This window comes from Panthera leo, chromosome A3 (genome assembly GCF_018350215.1).
Source record: "Panthera leo isolate Ple1 chromosome A3, P.leo_Ple1_pat1.1, whole genome shotgun sequence".
Lineage (NCBI taxonomy): Eukaryota > Metazoa > Chordata > Mammalia > Carnivora > Felidae > Panthera > Panthera leo.
This window is the reverse complement of record NC_056681.1, coordinates 81,048,580-81,067,475: the sequence shown is the minus strand read 5'-3', so window position 1 is coordinate 81,067,475 and position 18,896 is coordinate 81,048,580. Positions and strand designations below refer to the sequence as shown.

The 18,896-nt window shown below is 36.8% G+C and overlaps 1 protein-coding gene across 2 annotated transcripts in view; it reads left to right on the top strand.

Moving 5' to 3' along the window:
* LOC122216109 (WD repeat containing planar cell polarity effector) overlaps nucleotides 1-18,896 on the top strand; it is a 351,781-nt gene that overhangs the window by 30,820 nt on the left and 302,065 nt on the right. The window contains exon 1 of one of the 2 annotated variants that reach the window (XM_042932435.1): nucleotides 15,069-15,130. The exons of the other annotated variant lie outside the window; for it this stretch is intronic. The gene's annotated coding sequence lies outside the window, so the exon portion shown is untranslated. Of the gene's footprint in view, nucleotides 1-15,068; nucleotides 15,131-18,896 lie in introns of those variants that run through there. 2 annotated transcript variants of the gene reach the window in all.

Sequence of the window (18,896 nt, the reverse complement as noted above, 5' to 3'; positions counted from 1 at the left end):
TCTCAAAATTGTTTTGGCTATTCAGGGTCTTTTTTGGTTCCATACAAATTTTAGGATTGTTTGTTCCAGTTCTGTGAAAAATGCAGTTGGTATTTCGATAGGGATTGCATTGAATCTGTAGGTTGGCTTGGGTAGTATGGATATTTTAACAGTATTGGTTTTTCAGTTCATGATATGGAATATCTTTCCATTTGCTTGGGTGGTCTTCAGTTTCTTTCATCAGTGTGTTGTAGTTTTCAGAGTGCAGGTCTTTCACTTTGGTTAAGTTCTGAGGTATTTTTTTCTTTTTGGTGCAACTGTAAATGGAATTGTTTTCTTAATTTCTCTTTCTGCTACTTTGTTATTATTTGTAAAACTGCTATCAACTTCTGGGTATTAATTTTGTATCCTGCAACTTTACTGAACTTATGTATTACTTCCAGTAGTTCTTTTGGTGAAGTCTTTAGAATTTTCTATGTAGAGTATCATGTTATCTGCAAATAGTGTTGGTTTGCCTTCTTTACCAATATGGGTACCTCTTAGAGTCCACTTTTATTTTAACATCTTATTTGGGAGTCTAATTTTATAATTTCACATATTACTTTAAATAATATTGCTAACAACAATTTGTAAATACTTGGTCATATATAATTGAGGGATTGATTATATTTTACTTGATTAAAGTCAGGAGTCTGGACTGTGTGACTCTTGGGGTTCCTTTCCTAGCATTTCGAGTCATACTTTTTAAAAAATAAATTTATTTTTGAGAGAAAGAGAGAAAGGGAGGGGCAGAGAGAGAGGGAGAGAGAGAATCCCAAGCAGGCTCTGCACTATCAGTGCAGAGCCAAATGAGGGGCTCGATCTCACGAACTGTAAGATCATGACCTGAGCTAAAGTCAAGAGTTAGACACTTAACCGACTGAGCCACTCAAGTGCCCCTTGAGCCATACTTTTGAATGTAGATCATGTTCTTATTTTGACCTTTGTGAAATTTTAAAAATTCTTGGTTTTTTTGAGCATAGTATATGGTGTTTGAAAATTTATCAGACTCAGATTCTGTCATTGGGGGACATATGTTCTTATTTAGCAGAGATAAAACATTCTTTCATTCATTTGACAACAAATATTTATAAAACATCTCATATGTTCCATAAGAGTAACTAAGTTATCAGGGCTCACATTGATTTCAGTCTTGTGCGGAACACAGACAAGTAAATAGGTAATTAAAATCTAAGTATGTAAGTTGATGAGTACTATGATTGGGGAACATACAGGATACACTGAAAGTACCTGTGGTGGAATTAGGTTTGTCCATCTAACCAAACCTTAGTGGGGCCTGGTGTTGGGGAAAGTTTCCTGGAGAAAGTTTTGGCTAACTTGAGGCTTAGCATGTATGAGGGTTAACCAGGTGAAGTGTTGGAAGAGGAAGGGAAGTAGGGATGGTTAAGTGCATTTCACACAAAGTATGTGCAAAGGCACAGAGGAGTTAGAAAACATGGCATGACTCATGGGACTCTAAGACTTCAGTGATCAGAGACGAAGGTGGTGGCATGAACAAGGAGGATTTCATGTGTGGTCTTGTGTATTTTGGAATTTCAACCTTGGTGCAGTGGGAAGCTGTTAAGGTTTTTCAGAGAAATGACACAATTCTTGTTGCTGTTTGGAAAGATTGTGCTAGCAGCAGGATGGAGAATGGGTTGGAAGAAGTTAGATTAGAGACGAAGATACACAGTGAGGACTTTCTGAGTAATTGGTTGAGATAAAAAGTCATAAGCTATTTTGGTGCAGTAGAGATGGAAAGAACTAGATGAATTTATGAAATTTTAACTGGTAACAGCGACAGTGTTGGTGATAGGATGTGGAGGTTTGTGGAAGAAATAGTGGTAAAGGTGACACTCAAGTTTCTAACCCAGGTAACTAGGTACATAGTGCGTCCATTCAATATGATTGGAATAATGGAAGGAATCAGGGAAGAATATGAATTCAGTTTTATAAATGGTAAACTTCCAAATTAATGTGAAAGAGTGTGTGGAGATGGCCAGTAGAAGTTGGATATATAAACTAGCTGCTCAGGAGAGAAATGAGGACTAGTGACTAGGAGTCATCAGCATATAGGTAGTAATTGGAGTAGATGGGGTGTTTTACAGGGAGGATATAAAGAGATGAGATCTCAGAGGATTCTGAAAAGAGGACCCTAAGGGATCCAATATTTCAGAGATGGACAGAGGAAGAACCAGTGAAAAATATTAGAAAGTAGCAGGTAGAGAGAGGTAGGATGAAAATGAGGAGGGTGCAGTGTCACTGAAACCAATGGATGAGAGTGATTAAAAGGATATCAGGCAGAGTGGAAACATAATGGTAGAAAATGCACACTATATGGGAAATTCAGATGAAGTGCTGTGTAATTTCAGATGAAGGAAAGATTCTGTCTTTGCTTCAGGGATGTTTCATGGAGGAGGTTGCATCTGAAAATCACATTTAAGGAAGCTCCTGAATGGTGGGAAATAATATTCCAGGTAAAGGGGCAACATAGTAAAAGGTAGGAAAGTATAAAGCTATAGAACTAACAAGTTGTATGTCAGCTAGTGACAGTTCTAGGGTTCATGTTAGAGATAGGACTAGATGGGTAGTAGGGGGAAATGATAATGAAGGCCTTGCTTGACATGCTGTATGTTTTTGGCAATAGGAAGACATAGGAGGATTTTAACTAGAATGATTTCATTCTTTTAAAGGCTGAATAATACTAATATTTCATTGTATAGATATACTACATCTTGTTTATCCACTTACAGCAACATATTCTTTAAGGATATGCATATAGGTAGTAGTCTATTTTGAAAAAGGGAAGTAACCCAAAATTCAGGGTGTTAGTCACTTCTGGAGGAGGGAATGGGAGAGATGTGACTGGGAGGGGACAGGAGGGTTTTAAGGTACTGGTAGTGTCCTGTTTCTTAAGCTGTATGGTGGATACAAGATATTCATTGTATTTATTAAATAGTACTTTTATATTTCATACTTTGTATGATATATTTCACAATTTAAAAAAAATTCATATGATCATGCCATTAATGTAATTTTCAGTGTTTTATAAATAAAAGAATGCTAAAAGATTTGTTTTTTGATAAGACTAATCTACCAGGTTAGATTGGGACAAAGGGCCAGGAAAAGGAGCACAGGGCCAGAACCCAATTAAACTATAGCACTGGAGAGAATAGGAAATTAGTATAAAACAAGCAAAAAACCCCAACAACAGTATTTGAACTGGTGGAAGGGACAGGGTGAAGTGGAGGTGTTCACTTCCAGTTTGCTTCCTTTCCTTTTTCTCATAGTGACTTTATCTAAAATCGCTTGTGTTAAGCCTCCCCCTATTCACCTTGCCTTAACTCAACAGAAGACCTCTTTCCATTCTTCATTAGGAAAAAATAAGTTATTAAGCTTTAATGTGCCACTTTTTTTGGTCCCTACTTCATATCAAGAAACATGAGGAGGGGAGCCTGGGTGGCTCAGTTGTGTAAGCCTCCGACTTCTTGATTTCAGCTGGGTTCGTGATCTTAGGATTGTGAGATCAAGCCCGGTGTGGGGCTCCGCGCTGAGTGTGGAGCCTGCTTAAGATTCTCTCTTCCTGTCTTTCTGCCCCTCCCCTGCTCACACGTGTGCATGCTTGTGTGTGCATGCACTTACTCAAAAAAAAAAAAAAAAAAAAGGAAAAAAGAAGCATGAAGAGTCTGACATTTTACCTTACTTGCACACTAGTAAGTTAGCCCGCTACAGTTTTATGGATGCTGGTAGAAAACATAAGATGCCTGGGTCAGAGGTGAAAGTTTTCATTCTCAGCAATCGAGGGGTTGAAGTACTAGCATTCTTTGCACTGGTTCCCTGAACCCTAGTTCCCTGAAGAGTGCCAGCTGACACCTACACATGCAGTGGGCTGCATTATGGAAGAGGAGCCGTGAGCTTAGGGAACCTAAATCTTTTATAATTGGAAGTAAGCATGCCTGCCCTTTGCTTCATAAGAAACATTAACTCTAGGGGCGCCTGGGCGGCTCAGTCGGTTAAGCGTCCGACTTCGGCTCAGGTCACGATCTCACAGTCCGTGAGTTCGAGCCCCGCGTCAGGCTCTGGGCTGATGGCCCAGAGCCTGGAGCCTGGTTCCGATTCTGTGCCTCCCTCTCTCTCTGCTCCTCCCCCGTTCATGCTCTGTCTCTCTCTGTCTCAAAAATAAATAAACGTTAAAAAAAAAAAATTAAGAAACATTAACTCTATTTTCCAGGGTTGTTTGCTATCCTTGAAAAGATAGCGTAGAAAAAAAGGGCACTCAGTGCCTTTTTTTGCAGAAACCTGAGATACCTATACAGAATTATCTTCCAGCATCTCAAAACATCTTAATCTTCATCCTCTTTCATTCCTATCTATCTCAGAAATAAGTCATTTTTTTTTTCATGGCTAACGCTTCAACTTTGATTTTCATGCTCTTCTCTTTGGACTTCTGAGATCTTGTGTCATGGCTAAGTCTTCTCAAATCTTCATTTACCAAATATTTATTATGATACAGTATGGATGTTACAAAGCAGCTTTATGTAGCACTTATGCTAGTGGAGGTACTGAGACAAACAAGCAAAGAAATAATCAAGATAATCTTAGAATAAGATAAGCCCAATAAAGTTAAAATTAAAAAGAATGGTGTGACAGAAACTGAGATGGTCCTGTTTTATATGGTCATCATTGGAGAAGACTTTTAGGAAGAATTGATATGCACAGAGATCTGAATTACGAGAAGAATCAGATTTCTACATAAAAGAACAGCACAAAAGCTCTGAAGTAGGAATGAGATTAATATTTTTTGAGAAACAAAAAGAAAGCCCATGTTTCTGGATTGTAGCGAGCTAAGGAGGACAGTGCTAAATGATGAATTTAGAGAAGTAGGTCATGACAAGAGGTTTGAATTTTATTCTATCTATAGCCTTTGTTACTCCACTATATCTTTCTTTTAAATTTATAGATACTCTAGGGCCTTTTCCTGTTCTAAATCACTTTTTGAATAGATGCCACTACTTCCCTTTCTTTTCCAAATTCTTTCAAACCGGAAGAATTAAAAGATAAATTTTCAGCACTGTTGGATGACAGGAAATGGTGCCATCAGATATTGCGAGGAATTCCTGAGAGACAGAAAGCAGAAGGCTGGAAAATGACAGCCCAAAATGGCACAGAAAACAACTGTGCATGAAAGTAGAGCATCAAAACTTTCAAGTTCTTGGTAGTAGGAGTAATTATTTAAAGGTATGTGCCTTAAATAGAAGAAAGTATTTCTCTTTGCCCAGTTCTTTCTCCTCAAATCATGCAGATACTCATGTCTACTTCTCCCTTCTTTCCTCCCTCTCCCTCTCCCTCTCCCTCTCCCTCTCTCTCTCTCTCTCTCTCTCTCTCTCTCTCTCTCTCTCTCCCTCTCCCCCCCCTCCCCCTCTCCCCCTCTCCCCCCCTCTCCCTCTCTCCCTCTCCCTCTCCCTCTCCCTCTCCCTCTCCCTCCCCCTCCCCCTCCCTCTCTCCCTCTCTCCCTCTCTCCCTCTCTGACACATGCACACACACATACACATAGACATTCATATACATATGCACACATACATACACATAGTAGCAATAGCAGGCAGCAGTTGCATTGGCCCATTTCTGAAATTTCAAAGCCATACATTAGGCAAACTACTTATCTGGGAAAGGCTCCCAATGTGGCTGTAGGGACATGAGAAAAGAGTAGAACATGAAGTACCTTGGGAGGATTTACCTATGTTACAGATGTGGATGGAGGAAAAATAAAAGATAGCCCTGCCCAGGAGGGAAATATGTTAGAGTTTTCCACAACCAGAGTAAAACTCTTTTGTTTTTGTCACTTGGAGCCTCCTCAGCTTGCCTCTGTATGCTAGTCTACACATCTTAATGTGACTCTGGCCATTATATTACCAGCAGTCAGCCTTCCTGTACAGGAGAGAGACCAGATTGGCGAAACACCTATATGGCCAGCTGTGTATACTCATCAAATGAAATTTTTGTTTATAAATACGAATGGATGGCCAAGGATCATCAGAGACTGATAAAAGAACGAACAGCAGGGAAAAGAAGAGCCAAGATGAACAGACCACTGATTTGGATGAAACATTTAATTCAAAGAAGAGCATATAAAATATATTCAAATAAATAACTTCTGAGAGATTCCAGAAGATAATGGAACAAGAATAGACCACTATTCAAAAGAAGCAACGAGACAATGATCTCATTGTCTCTGATATACATACATATATATATACGTATATATGTATGTATATACATATATATATATATATATATATATATATATATATATATATGTGTGTATATATATATACACATACACACACACACCACATACCACTGACCATTGAACAATGTGGGGGGCTAAGGGTGCCAACTCCATGCACAGTCTAAAATCTAAGTATAACTTTAGACTCCCCCAAAACTTAATTACGAATAGCCTATTGTTGACTGGAGGCCTTACTGATAATATAAACAGTTGATTAACACATATTTTGTATGTGATATATATTATATACTATACTCTTATAGTAAAGTAAGCTAGAGAAAAGAAAATGTATTAAGCAAATCATAAGGAAGAGAAAATATCTTCATAGCACTGTAGTGTGTTTATTGACAAAAATCTGGTATAAGTGGGCCTGTGCAGTTCAAACCTGTGTTGTCCAAGAGTGTATCTTCTGGGGTTCCTGGGTGGCTCAGTCGGTTAAGCATCCAGCTTTGGCTCAGGTCATGATCTCACAGCTCCTGAGTCTGAGTCCTGCGTTGGGCTTTGTGCTGACAGTTCAGAACCTGCAGCCTGCTTTGGATTCTGTGTCTCCATCTCTCTCTGCCCCATCCCTGCTCATGCTCTGTATCTCTCTAAGATAAATAAACATTAAAAAAAAAAGTATATCTTCTGTATATGAGAAGAGTAAAACAAGGTAATAAATCTTACAGACTGAAATAGTAATCTGGAAGATAAGGTCAAATAAATATTCTCAGTTAGAGTTAAAAGACAAAATGTGGGAGAAAAGTTAAGCCAGGGAAGGTCAATCCAAGCAATCCGATACAACTAGAAATTGAGAAATAAAGGTTGTCCCCCTACTTGTAGCCATTTGGCCTTAGAGAACTGTTGGTATTAGTGGTGGGAAGGGGTATTAGGGATGGACCCCTGGACCTTGCTTCTACCAGAGCATCTCTACTTTTACAAGTTTTATATATTGGAGTTGAGTGTAATATTTTATTGAAGGAAAATGTGGTCTACCAGGAAAAAAAAAGTTTGAAAATTATTGACACGTGGGATGAAGTTCAGATTTGCTGCATTTAATTGAAAGGTCTACGCTTTTATCCCGACTTGTCTTTCTAGGGAGAGTGAAGGAAGATTACATAGTAGAAGTAGAGGCCACTCACATAGGCATATATAAGCCAGTGTAAGGATTTTAAGACATGCAAGGAAAAGCTTTTGAAGAGCTTCACACAAATGAATAAAATGGTCTAATTTGTATATTTAAAAATATTTTATATTAACTATGATTACATATTGTACATTATATATTAAAATTATAAAAATATTTTTATATTTCTATGGGAAATGAATTATGAAGGTTCAAATGTTGAAATGGGAGACTGGTCAGAAGGCATGAAATAAATGCTCCATACAAGAAAAGATGGTGTTCTAAGCTAGAGAGGTAATAATGGAGATAGAAAGAAGTAGCAAGATTAGGATATGTTTTAGAAGAAGCTGAGTCAAGAAGGGAAAAGAGAACATAGGGGTGGTGACTGATAGAAAGACTTGCAAGGGCGGAGTTTTTGTTTGTTTTTCTTTTTTTCCTTTTTTCCTTTCTTCCTTTCTCCATGCTCTGTCTTGTCCTCCCCCCTCTCTCTTTTAGTAAGACATTGAGCTTTCTTTGTAGCCATAGAGTATTACATGTTGGGGAAGGGAAATGAGTTGGTGGTAAGACTGGAAATGTTACCCACATTCAAAATGAATTGCTCATATATATTTAATCTAATAAAAGAATGTCAGAACTTAAACATTTGTTATCCTCATAGTTTGTGTGCATCATATATTCGAGAGTGGCTTCAATGGGCAGTTCTGGTGCTGGATCTCTCAAGAGATCGCAGTGATCTGATGGCTGGCCTGGAGCTGGTGGATATAAGGCCCAGGAGGCTCAAGCATGTGGTTGGCAAGGGAGTGCTGGTTGTTGTGGAGGGGCCAGCTCTCCCTCTCCCAAAGTGGTCTTCATAGGCTGTTTGAATGTCATCACAACATGGTTCTGGCTATGCCCTCTCACTCTGGCCTGGAGGGTGACAGTCATCTGCAAAGGAAGGTACTGAGCCTCATGGACAGCTGTAGCAGCTGGAAAATGGGGCGGAGCAGTCACAACTTCTTTAAAAATGGTCTTGGGGTGCCTGGGTGGCTCAGTCAGTTAAGCATCCAACTTCTGCTCAGGTCATGATCTCATGGTTCATGAGTTAGAGCCCCGCATCAGGCTCTGTGCTGACAGCTCAGAGCCTGGAGCCTGCTTCAGACTTTATGCCTCCCTCTCTCTTTGCCCCTCCCCTGCTCATACTCTGTCTCTCTCTCAAAAATACATAAAACATTAAAAAAAAAAAAATTTAAGTGGTCTTAAATACCCTACCTACAGTGAAAGAAGCATGTAGTGACAAAATGATGAGTTTGGTTTAGATTTGTGTTAAAATACACCTCCAGGGGCGCCTGGGTGGCTCAGTCGGTTAAGCGGCCAACTTCGGCTCAGGTCATGATCTCATGGTCCGTGAGTTCGAGCCCCGTGTCGGGCTCTGTGCTGACAGCTCAGAGCCTGGAGCCTGTTTCAGATTCTGTGTCTCCCTCTCTCTGACCCTCCCCCGTTCATGCTCTGTCTCTCTCTGTCTCAAAAATAAATAAACATTAAAAAAAAATAAAAAAAAATACACCTCTGTCACTTTTCTATTTTATAAAACAGGAAAATACTACCTCATATGGTTGTTGTAAAGTCTAAATGAGAAAAATGCGTACAAAGCACTCACCATATAGTGGGAACTCTCTAATTAGCTGAGAAGAGAACTTCTTTCTTCTTGATCAAACATAAAATGAATAGCTTTAAAACCTTTGAGATTTTTCAAACTTGCTGAGTTTAAAAACAAGTAAATGCAACTTCTAAAGGCAAATTACATTTATTTCCTTATTAGCATAATCAGAGATTTATATGTAGAAGGCTAATAACACCCAACACAAATGTAGTTTTCAGGAGTTGACCATTGCTTTATAAGAGTGTTAAACCTTTTATTGAGTATCTTTAAGTTAAAGCACTTTTCTGAGTATGCCACATATTGAATAATTTGTAACAAAGTCATACCATAAACTGACGTTTGAATAAATCATGTCCAAACATTAATTTAATAAATTAGGTACTTTATGTAAGTGTACATTGGAATGTCTATGGAAGGGGATATGTAGTTAAACCAGTGTTCGTGCCAAATCCGCCATGCACTGATATGTATTAAGCTATAAATTTAAAAAATATTTTGTAATTAAAATATGTATACCACCCAATTTTTCTTTATTAGAAAATAACTGACATATAATATTTACTAACTACTGAAAAAATAGCAAACCCTGCTTTGAATACCTAGACACCTTCTCATTGGTTGGCACCATCTGTGACAAATTCTGAACTGTACTGTTTACAGACACACAGCTGCAGCCTGAGTTGGCACCAAAACCAAGTATTGACGCTGTGCTCTTTGCAGCCCTGGCCCTGTCTAATTCCTCTAGGAAGGAGGATATGGGAGAAGAGGTTGCAAACACAAGAGTGATGAGAATAATTGATAGTTTACGTCTCTTCCATCTTAAACAAACAAACAAACAACCCTCCCTCTGTCCTGAGACTCCTTTAGCTACCACCCTCTCTCACCATCCACATTTATGGCTTCAACTACTTAATTGGCTCCCTAACATTTTTATTCTAGATCTCACTCCCAAGCTCCGTATCTGTAGTTGGGTATTTAATGTCTACCTAATGCTTTAATAAGTTAGCTTGACAATCTACAGAATATGCATCTCCTAAAAAAATAAATGCTAACTGTGGGTAGCTCTGCAGTTTCGCACCTATTTTTAAATGCCAGATGACATCGTGGAATGTTGCAAAGTCAAAGTGGTGAATTACCTCAGGAAAATACTAATTTTATTTCTAATAGAAAGTATTCTTTCATGGAGGGTGCCTGTTGAAGTAGTATGATTAGCTGCTACTACAGTGGTTAAATAGACCATCAATTGAGGGAGAATAAAGGATGCCCACCAAGACATTAAAGGCATTGTTAGCATAGGAGTGAGTGAGACAGCAGGATTGAAGCAGTTACTCAATGTTCACTGCTATTTCTGTCTTCAGATGTGTTCTGAATAAACTTGGGACGAGGTGGGAAACTTTTTATTTAAATCAAAATGGCACACATACATAGTATAAGGAGAGTTCTGTAAGGCTTATCAATAACCACGGCATTTCTGATCCTCAGCACCAACCAGAGGCAAGCACTTTCAGTTCTTTAGTTATTTCTTCTGGTGTTTACCTCTGTATTTGTAAACAACATGCATTGCTTATTTCTTCATTTTGAAAATTTTACTTTTTAGCCTATTAAATTGTCACTTTGGAAGAGAACTTAACCCCTGCCTTAGCACTTATGCCCTCCCATACAAACTTCTCTCTCTTCCAGCACAGGTATACCACAGTTTTTGGTTAATCTGAATTGTATGTCTCCAGTATTCTAACTGTATGTAATAAAAGTTTAGCAGTGTAACATACAAAGATTACATTTTTCTTCTTGTATAATTGTGTTTTCTATGCAGTTAATAATTGCATTACTTTTACAATTTGCTTATTTTTTATAGACCTATTATTTTCTCATCCCAACTTTCCCAGCAAAGGTATAAATCTTCTTTCTGTAGATTTGTATGCATCAGGTAGTCTGTTACTGTCAATTTTTTTTTCTTGGCAATATTCTTCATGGAGCTTGCTCTCTTCCTTTATTGTGCATGAGATACAGTTTTATCCTTGTATGATTTCCCTTTATTGCTATTCTGGAAATCCTTTTTCCTTGTTCTTGTGTTGGATCCTTTATTTCCTGGATCCCATATTGTCCTCTTTCATGGTTAATTGTATCCTTTGGTGGGACACATTTTTCAGTAATTTCCTTTAAAAAATGCACAATAATTTTTGAGACCTTGCCTCTTTGAACATCTTTAATCTCACACTGAAGTGATAGTTTGGCTACATATAGAATTATAGGTAGGAAATAATTTTCCTTGAGAAATTGGAAGCAGTACTTCCTTGACTTCTAACTTCCATTGCTGGTGTTGAGAAGTCTGATTGATGCCTTGATCCTTTTTAAGTGACCTTTTTTTTTTCATGGTTTATTTTTTTCTTCTCTGGAAACCTAAGATTTTTATCTCCAGTGTTTTGATTTTGCAATGATATGCCTAGGGGGTGACTCTTTTGTAAACCATTGTGTTGGGTACTTGACAATTTCTTTCAACCTAGAAACTCATGTATTTCAGTTCTGGGAAATTTTCTTGTATTTTTTCTTTGATAATTTCTTCCCTTCCTTCCATTGTCTCTATTTTCTTCCTTAGTCATATGTGTGATTTAGGATTAATCTGACTGATTCTCCAGATTTCTCTCTCTCTCTCTCTCTCTCTCTCTCTCTCTCTCTCTGTGTGTGTGTGTGTGTGTGTTTGTGTGTGTGTGTGTGTGTGTGTAAGTATGCATTTCTTTTTACTTTCAGGGAGATTTCCTCAACATTCATTTGAGTTATTTATTTTGGCTGTCTTATTTTTATTTCCTCCCTTTCCTCCCTCTTTTCAGAGTAGCTCTCTTATTTTTCAGTAATGTTTTGTTTCTTAAGTAGTTGCTCTGAAACCACCTCTAAAGAGTCATTTTACAGTTTTCTTCTATGATAGGGAGGGATAGTCCAGCTGTGCTGGCAGAGAATAGCACCTAGAAGTCTAAGTATTCTTTACATAGAATTTCAAACAGTTCCCTTGTTTTCAATCCTAAGCATTCCTTCAAAAGTACTTGATGCTTCTAGTTTCTGAGCCTTTTTAGAGTTCTAGTGCATGAACTCTTTGGCTCTTAGCCATCCACCCTACATGTATTCTTGGCTTTACACTTTTTTGAGTCTATTGTCAGTTACCTCTTATCCATCAGCTTTTTACTCTCCAAAATTTTGTTGATAACTATTTTGTTGCCCTATTTCTCATTCTCCTTGCCTTGTGAGTTTTCTTTCTGTTGTTTACTGTCATTTTATATGTGCTCAACCCCCTATCTTTATTGGGATGGTCCTCTATGTAGGATTTTTGTGTATGTTGCCAACTTTGAGCTGGTTGTGCTACCAAAAAAAAAATCAATCAAGCATTGATATAGGCAATGTTTCCTTCATTCTAATTTACGATTGATTATAAAGTGATATTGATTTAATGTTGAATTCTGATTAAAAAAAAGCAACCCTGTGTTAAATGTATACATTGATTATCAGATACATAAAGTTTCAATGTGAAGCATACAGTAGCTTTATGTGACCCAGTCCTATGCTAGGTATTCATTTTCTCTAAAGAGGCCTCTGGTTCTGAAAATAGATTTATAATTTCAATTTTTGTGGCTGAGATTGTGTTAGACGTTAGAATTGATAACTCTTTTCTCTGTACTTTCTTCCTTGGATATGATTCTACTTTATTTTCCATACTCTGATGTAATTGTATTCATTGTTTTTCTCTTCCCATCCCCCCATCCTCCACTAAGTTACCACCTCCTCACATGTAAGTTCTTGGGTTTTTTCCCACCTTTATATCTTGAATGCCTAGCACAATGTCTGGCCCAATTTGGGACATGGTAGATGCTTTGCAAATGTAGATTGGCCCAAACTAAAATAATTAGAAGATGAAATGATACTTAGTGAAACACTAAAATAATCAGAGTATTTTTTTCTTTTCTATTGAAATCAGGGTCTGTTTTACAGATATGAATATTGAGGAAAAGGAAACTGACATTTATTGAACAATGGTCATTTGCCACATATTTTCAAATATGTTATTCTATTTACTCCTCGATAAGACAGTCCAGTCTGAAAAGCATGGGAAACATTTTTTTTTTTTTAATCCATGATTTGTTTGGGCTTTAAGGTAAAACATGATTGCAATCTAGAATCTTCCTTGTTTTATTCTGATTTTTAAATATTAGTTAATAATTTTCTACTCATTAGGAAATTATTAACATTTTAAGCTGTGATGATGTATGCCTGTATTAAATGTATTAAGGTGAAACTGATCCCTTCTCAGGGGGAACTTGGTGGTTATTCACAGTCTTCATTTCAATAAGAAAAGGCTGTTCTTTCCTGAGTTACCTTCTTTGGTTTTCCATTCAAGTACTGAAACAAAATACCAAAAGTATTATGTAAGTAATTATGCTGTGACAAGCCATTAGTAAAGGTGAAAATGACCAATCAGGGAATAAAGAGTATGAAGGAAGATCCAATCACAATATAAAAGGATTCACTGCAAAAATTCTTATGAACTGGGAGCTTTTAGGGCTTGTTTACATTTCATTAAGAACTTGTCATAGAGATTGAGGAGCTTGTGAATTTAGTGAGAACCACCACCCAATAAGGGGAGTCAAAATAGAAATAAACCTCTGATATAATGCAATAACTTAAAAAGAAGACCTTAATTCACTTAACATTCAGCTGTAAAACATTAATAATTCATGTTAGAGCTTAGTTTTGTATTATCTGTGAAGTTTGTTAAGTAAATAGTGTGAAGATTCTTTAGTGTCTAAGAAATACCAGTTTTAATCAGATGTTTTAGATACATCATTTTACTTAAAAACTGCTAATATACTAATTAAAAATAATCCTTAAATAGTTATTCACATAACTTCCTCCAAGGGTTTTCCAAGCAAAATAAATTAAATTTGGCCAGAAAATAGGTTTCATCTGTATCTTTCACCATGGATTAATTACATCAGTCTAAACTGACACCTGTCTTAGGTGCTTAAGCAGAAGCTTAACTAAAAGGCTCTATTTAGCATAGCATTTAGGCAGAGGGAGGTAGAGTAGAAAGAGCACTGCACAGATAATCTGTGGACATGAATTCTAGCCCTAACTGTTCCTATAACAAACTGACTGAACTTGTGCAAATTACTTTACCTCCTTAGGCCTATTTTCATATCTAAATTAAGAGATTTCTAGTCTATCAGAGTTGATTTGGGTTGGGGGAGGGCAGGCAAAAAGACTCCTTGGAGAAACTGCTATTCCTTGCCCAGAAAAATACTTTTATGCCCATGCACACCATATGTACACAGGCAAATACATGCACAATTTAGTACACAATTCCAGAGGGTTACTGTGAGGATTAGATGAAATAATGAATATAAAATGCATTAAGTAGGTATTTAAAAATGTTATACCCCCTATTCTTCCCCACACTGGGAGTGTTCTTCAGCTTTTAAGTTTTGATAATAGCCATAGAAAAAGGTTTTTCAAGTCTCTTTGGGGGAAAAAAGATTTTAAAGTATACAACTATCAAATTGCATGAGATATTCCACTTTTATAAGAAGCCGTTTCTTTCAACAGTTACTAGGGTTTGTTTTTTAGAGGAGGGGGTGGCAATCTGTCATCAAAGTGTTGACAAGTGAAATCTGACAAGGTTGAGGTGATAGCTGGAGGCCACTTCAAAAATTTTCACTGTCTTTTCTATTTGAAGAGAAAGGATCTCTATCTTTTTTTCCATTCTTGCTCACTTTGCAACAGTCTTTGATTTATATGCTTTTTAAAACAGTAAATCTAAATTGACAAATTATTTCACCAGTTAGCATTGGTTTAGATAAGAGCATTTCAGTGTTCTCTTGTCTTTAACTCAGCTCTTTAGGAATTATTCCTGAAATTCAGTTTACTCTGTCTTCAAAGTCCCATTTCTTCCTATCCATGTATAGCATATGCAATTGTAATCTAGAATTAATTATCATGATTGTATTGCCAACATTTCTGTTTCTTTGTCTTTTTATTGTTGTGACTGAAATACATCCTAACAAGAATTAAGTCCATATTTTTGTAGATAAGAAAGGTGGGTACATATATAAGAGGAGATGGGAGGCAAAGATTATTTTATTGTTGTTATTATTATTTGCTTATGCAAGCCCCCCCCAAATTCCTGATGTAAGCCGTTGCAATTATTTTGCAAGGTCACTGAAAAAATGCACTTCAACTGGATACAAGTCTCTTTGGAATAATGGAAATTGTGTGCAGCAAAATATTGAAAATGAACATCAGCAAACAAGATGTTTGTATTAACAGGAACTAGAAAATGGCTATGCAAAGGTCAACACTGATCTTTAAATATTAGTGAAATTTAATTTGTTGCATGTAATGAGTAGAAAGAAGAGGAAACAGACCACAATAAAGAAGCCATTGATAAATTGTCTAAATGTCAAAACTGCTTACAGTGTGAAAAATGTTAAACTGACAAAATCTATTTAAATGAATTAAACAATTTAAACAATGCCCAAGGGGAATATTTTCCAAATTTAAGTATAACAGGAGATTTATAAAGATTTTTGCCACAGTTTATTTTGGGAACTTGAAGGGACTCCCACTTTTCTTTCTAGGCAGAGAATCTCCTCTAACCTCTTTTATTTATTAAGAGTGATGCACACTTTTCCTGGAACATAAGAATCTGTTGTCTTTTGCTTCATCTAGAAATAGCATCATCTGACCAACTGTGAGCGGCTGTGAAGAACCATTTCTTCACTAGCTGAATGGAGTTCAGAGAGCTTTCTGTTAGGTTATGCTCAATTTTCAAAAAAATGTGAATTCTGTATTCTCTTATTTTCTTCATGTATAAAGCTGATGAAAAAATTTCAAGGGCTAAATATGTCCAATGTATACAATGAAGGATTAATGTTATTAATACACAGAGAATTAGATAAAGAACTCATTGGAAAGATAGGCAAAGATAGAAACAAGTAGTTTATAGAAGAAATAAAATTATTTAAAAATCCATGAAAAGGTGTTTGATCTCTTTAATAAGTGGAAAAATGAAACTGAAAACTACAGGAATCCAATTTTCACATACCAGATTGGCAAAAATGTAAAAGTTAGATAATTCTCCATGTTATAGGGAAAAAGATAGTAATGTTATTGGTAGAAATGTCAATTGGCAGAGTCATCTTGGAGGCCAGTTTGGCATCACCTCTCAAAATGTAAGGTGTGCATATATGTTTTCATGGGATTATAAGGCAAAAAGTAGAAACAGAATGTACATTGAGGAAATGGTTAAGTAAATTACGATCACTATCCAATGAAACATCTTACATCCATCTTACATTGTATTAAAAAATAGTGAGGGATGTACTTCTGGATCTGGATGAAACATTAAGTTGTCTTCCTTCTCTGTCAGGTGTACAGTTTTTAAACTATTAGTGACCTTTCAAGTCTTCTGAAAACAGCGTGGCAGTATGTGCGTGGTCCATAGCACAGAACAAGCAGCATCTAATAACAGTTTCCATTGTAGAATGTTTTCAGATACTTGAATAAATCCAATCTTTAGTTGAGGAAAGTAACCCAAACAATGAAGTCAGTCTGTGTATGTAGATAGAGAATATCCATGCTGTGGTGTTCAGGTGAAAAAAAGAAATGGTATGTATCGTAAAATCTTGTCTTTACAAAAACACAAAGGAAGTAAGTATGGGTATGGACACACTGTAAGCATATCAAGAAAATCTGTAAGGCCACATGCCATACTGTGCAGTGGCTCCTTTCACAGTGGAGAGGGCAGCTGGGAGGGGAACATACTCATTTTAACATCAAATATTTCCATATTTGTATTTTTTAAAACACTAAGCATGCATTACTATTGTAAATTTAAAATGGATTTAAAAGTTTCTCTATTTTTTGTATACTTTTAGGTTGTATAGGTTGTTTTAGAAATAAGGACTTTTTTTCATTTTTTTAAAGTCTATTGATTTATTTAAAAAAATTTTTTTTAATGTTTATTTTTAAGAGAGAGGGAGACAACGCGAGTGGGGGAGGGTCAGAGACAGAGGGAGACACAGAATCTGAAGCAGGGTCCAGGCTCTGAGCTGTCAGCACAGAGCCCAACACGGGTCTCAAACCCATGAAGCATGAGGTCATGACTTGAGCCAAAGTCAGATGCTTAACTGACTGAGCCACCCAGGCACCTCTAAAGTTTATTTATTTATTTTGAGAGAGAGAACATGAGTGGGGAAGGGATGGAGAGAGAAGAAGAGAGAGAATCTCAACCAGGCTCCACAGTGACAGCTTGGAGCCTGACCAGGGTTCGATTTCGCGAACTATGAGATCAAGACCTGAGCCGAAATCAAGAGTCTGACACTTAACTAACTGAGCTACCCAGGTGCCCCAGAGACAGTGTTTTCAATACACTGCTTTGTGCTTTTGTATTTTGCTTTTACCATATAATTTCTTGGTGTTATTTGTAAAATCTAAAATTTCATAAGTTTGAGTATTACCTTTTAGCATTTATTGAATACTTGCAATGGCTGCTCATTAGCAAATAAGTATGTCCTGAATATTTATATTTAATATTTAGGTTAAAAAAGTGTTCTAGACTTCTGAGCTCATCAAATCTTTATATCCTATGGAATAACACTTATGATACAATCTAGAAAAGATCTAGATACAGAAAAATAATTTACGGAGGGAGCTAGAACATTTATGTGATAACTGCTGTTTGAATTAAATTAAAGGATAAAATTTTCAGTATTAATAGGCAATTAGTTATGCAATACCAACTAGTAATGCTCAGTGCTTTTCATCTTCAAAGCAGTATACAACATTAATTAATCCTTACAATGTTGTTGCAAATGTAGGTCAGTATCATTATCCTTATTTTTGTAAGTAGGGAAATTGAGGCAGAGAAGTTAAATGGTTTGGGGTAAGTCTGTCATAGCTAGATTAGAAATGAGGCATTTTGGCTCGCAGCCCAGCATTCAGAGCAGTAGAACCACACCTTCCTTAGAAGACTTAATCTCTCTGCCCTTGACAAAACATTACTTCTCATTAAACTGTATTGAGGTCATTTCTACATTGAAATTCAGAAACAAGTTTGACCACTATATAGCCACTTAAAATAAAACACATATACCATTTTTTCTTCTCTTGTTTTCTTGACACATTTGTTTGTTTGTTACTTCCTTCTTTCTTCCTTTCTTAATATTTATTTGTTTTTGAGAGAGCGACAGAGTGCGAGCAAGGGAGAGGCAGAGAGAGAGAGAGGGGGAGGCACAGAATCCAAAGCAGGCTCCAGGCTCTGAGCTGTCAGCACAGAGCCTGACATGGGGCTCAAACCCACAAACCAAGAGATCATGATCTGAGTCAAAGTTGGACGCCCAACTGACTGAGCCAGCCAGATGCCCCTCTTTTCCTTCCTTCCTTCCTTCCTTCCTTCCTTCCTTCCTTCCTTCCTTTCTTTGACACTATACTGTCTTAATTTCTTTTTCATCATCTTCTTGTTGGAGAATTACCAAAATATCTATCCTTGGCTTTATTTTTGTTTTGGGATCTTACTCAGTGATTTTTAACTTTCTATTTATATAATCCCAAGATAGTTTTTGTACAGTCCAGGCCCCTTTTCTGTATTTATAGCTATCAGTTAGACATAACCGTATCTACTTTTATACCTTGAATTCCCACTGTGTCAAAAGTTGAGCTTACCTACATTGGCAAAACATGCTTCTTTTCTAGACTAACCTGCTTCTGTGTATGTTTTAATTCAAAATCTGCTCTTGAAACTAGAATAAACCAAGTGGGAACAGGTCTGTGTAAGGGGTTCTTGTAAACTGGGCGTAACTAAG